Source organism: Myotis davidii, unplaced genomic scaffold (genome assembly GCF_000327345.1).
Source record: "Myotis davidii unplaced genomic scaffold, ASM32734v1 scaffold196, whole genome shotgun sequence".
Lineage (NCBI taxonomy): Eukaryota > Metazoa > Chordata > Mammalia > Chiroptera > Vespertilionidae > Myotis > Myotis davidii.
Window position 1 is genome coordinate 4,301,624 of NW_006288258.1, and position 3,768 is coordinate 4,305,391.

The window sequence follows — 3,768 nt, forward strand, 5'->3', positions numbered from 1 at the left end:
GTTCCCATTTTGTTTTTTTACTTCAAAATAAGATATGTGCAGTGTGTATAGGAATTTGTTCATAGTTTTTTTTTGAACTATAGTCTGGCCCTCCAACAGTCTGAGGGACAGTGAACTGGCCCCCTGTTTAAAAAGTTTGAGGACCCCTGGTCTATATAAAGAGACTAGAAATGCAATAGGAGAAACTTTCCAGAATGTAAGCTCCAGAAATTTTTATGTTATGCACTGATGTGTTGTAAGAGCCTAGAATGGTGCCTGACATTGAAGTATATGCTCAATAAGTATTTGTTGAGTGAATTTCAGGAAAGCAGATTTTTCATTAAAATTACCCCTTCACCTCACCTCCCAAGGCAATCACTTGTAAACTGCCTTGGAGTCTGAAGAAAAGAAAAACTAAAATTGACTTCTCCAGTTGGGTTTCCCCAAGCCCCAGAGATTTCTGATTTTCCTGAGGTTGTGGGGAGAAGGTGAGGGGGGAAATGGTGCAACCCATCATCAATACAGAAGCACTCCCTCAAGTCTTTGGTAACCTGTGAAGTCCTGAGAATCCCAAAAGGTAAGAAAGAAGTTCGGCTACCATGGATAAAGCCACTTAAGTTTATAAACTTCATTCCCAGACGACACTATTAGGAAGCAGGGATTGGTGGGCAGAGGCTAGCTGAGGTTGAGAGATGAAAGCCAGATATGATCTGCCAAAGGATGGGTCAGAGAGGCACACGCACCAGAGGAATGTAGCATGGCACTACCAGTCAGAAGCAACAGTTGATTCCCTCAAGAAATGACTAAAGTGTAGTGATGGTGACTGCTCAGCATCAAGTCCCTCACCAGCCCAGCCAGACATAGCGAGTTTACAGTAAGCTAAATCGGCCACTTCAACAGAACATGTTTTCAAATGATCATGTCCTAAGCTGATTAATGAGCTGATGTCAATCTGGAGGAAGATGATAAAAGAACTAGAAGCCTGATGCACGGATTCATGCACTGGTGGGGGCGTGGCCTATGGGGATCGGCCTGCTGTGGGAGCACCGCTCATCTTGGTCAGCCAACTGACTGTGGACCCGCCCTCTGAGCAGCTGCTCCCACTGTGGGTGCACACTGAGTATCTGCCCCCTGGTTGTAAGTGCACATCACAGCAACTGGTCGACTGGTCATTCTGGTCATTCTGCCATTGAATCACTGGGATTTTATATATATAGACTAGAGGCCTGGTGCAGAGTCACTGGGATTTTATATATATAGACTAGAGGCCCACAGGGGTGGGGGGTCCCCTCAGCCTGGCCTGCACCCTCTCTCAATTTGAGACCCCTCGGGGATGTCTGAGTGCCGGTTTAGGACAGATCCCACAGGGATCCCTGTGGGAATGGGCCTAAACTGGCAGTCGGACATCCCTCTTGCAATCCAAAAGTGCTAGCTCCTAACCGCTCACCTGCCTGCCTGCCTGATCACCCCAAACCACCCTGCCTGCTTGCCTCATCACCCCTAACCATTCACCTGCCTGCCTGATCACCCCTAACCACTCGCCTGCTTGCCTGATTGTCCCTAACCACTCTGCCTGCCTTCCTGATCGCCCCTAACTGCCTCTTCCTTGGTCCCCGCCACCGCAGCTTAATCCGGATGGATGTCGGAATAATGTCTGGAAGGTCATTCAGCTGTTCGGTCTAATTAGCATATTATGCTTATATTATTATAGATGATGCTACTGGGTTACCCTAAGACCTGTTTATAATAGTCCCTTATTGTAAGAAAGATATCTAGAAACATAAGGAATGTGGGAAAGCAATTACTCAAGGCAGAAGTTTTAGAAGATTAAATAATTCAATATTGTAAAAAAAAATTATTTATCCTTTTAGTGTCTATATAATCTGTAGTAGGGCCCCCACTCTCATTTCTGATGTCAGTGAAATGTGTCTTTTTTTCCTGATAATTCTGCCTAGAGGTTTGTAATTTTATTGATCTTTGTGAATTATCAGCTTTTGGTTTCATTGATTTTCTCTGCCATTTATCTGTCTTATTTCATTGATTTCTGGTCCTCATTCTTTCTTTCTGCTTATTTGGGGTTTAGTTTGTTCATCATTCCTGGTTTTTTAAAGTAAAAGCTTACATCATTGACTTGAGATGCCCACCCCTGTGCATAAATTTTCTTTTCTAATGAAACTATTTGCTTTCTCAGCACCACTAAATTGCACCCCATGCATTTTGATAGGTTGTATTTGCATTTTCACTCATTTCAAAATATTGTCTAATTTCTTCTGTCATTTCGTCTTTTATTCATGGGTTATTTGGAAGTGTCTCATTTGGCATCCCAACATTGAGAGATTCTCTAGATATTTTTCTGTTATTGATTTCTCATTTGTTATGAAACATACTTTGCATACTCTGCATACTTTGCCTGCTTTTCAATTCATTGAGACTTGTATTATTCCCTACATATGATATATTCTTGGTAAATGTTCCATGTGTTTTGGAATAGAATGTACAGTATTCTATTGTACTGTCATTTTTCTACTAGTTGTTGAAAGATGTTAAAATCTCCAACTGTAAATATGGAGTTAGTTCTCTTTTCAATTTCATTGTTATTCATGTACTTTGAACTCTGCATATTTAAGATTGTTATGACCCCTTTATCATTATGAAATATCTCTATCCTTGGTAGTATACCTTGGTCTAAAATCTTTTTTATTGTTAATATAGTTACTCCAGCATTTTTTTTTACTGAAAAGTCTTGTCTTCACAATATTTGATACTTTTAAAGATGTCATTCTATTGCCCTTTTCCTTGCATGTTTTCTGATAAAAAGAGTGCTCTTATTCTTATTTTTCTTCCTCTGAATGAATGTGTTATTTTTCTATATCTGGTTTGTTTTTGTTTTTCTTTTAAATATATTTTATTGGTTTCTTACAGAGAGGAAGGGAGAGGGATAGAGAGTCAGAAACATCGATGAGAGAGAAGCATTGATCAGCCACCTCCTGCACACCCCCTACTGGGGATGTGCCCACAACCAAGGTACATGCCTTTGACTATATCTGGTTTTTAAGATTTTTCTCTTTATCATTTGTGTTCACATCATTTATTTACATGTTTTTGTTTATTTTATTTTCTCCATGTTTCTTCTCCTTAGGGTGGTTAACCTACTTGGATATGTGAGTTTATAGTTTTCATCAAATATGAAAAAAAATTAGCCATTATTTCTTCAAATAATTTTTACCTTCCTCCCTCCTTCTTCTCGGAAGCCACTTACTTACTGGGTGGGACAGCAGCAGGTTTACAGTTGTTCATATGGAAAGTAATACAATAATTAATAAATAATATACAAGAACAAACTGTTTCTCATACTCACAACTATAAACCTACTTTTGCCACACCCTGTATATGTTAAACTACTTCATATTGAAATACAAAATTTATACTTTCCTTTTCAGGCCTTTTTTTTGTATTTTGTTTTGGATAATTTGTATAACTATGTCTTCACGTTCATTCATCTTTTCTTCTCCAGTATCTAATCTGTTTTTAATCCCATCCAGTTTTCATTTTCATTTCAGATATTGTATTTTTTTTTTATCTCAAGAAGTTCAATTTGGGTCCTTTTAATACCTTCCACTCGAAAAATTTTTGAAGGCGGTGGAAAAATGGCGGAGGTATAAACAGACGTGTCCTGTGCCTTCTCCTGGAGCATATAAGGGTGAGCAGCTGAAACGGGTAACATACAGCCCGAATAGACAGAGGATTTTCAGCTGAGAGACTGTCTGCAGCTAGGAAAGACCGAGGACT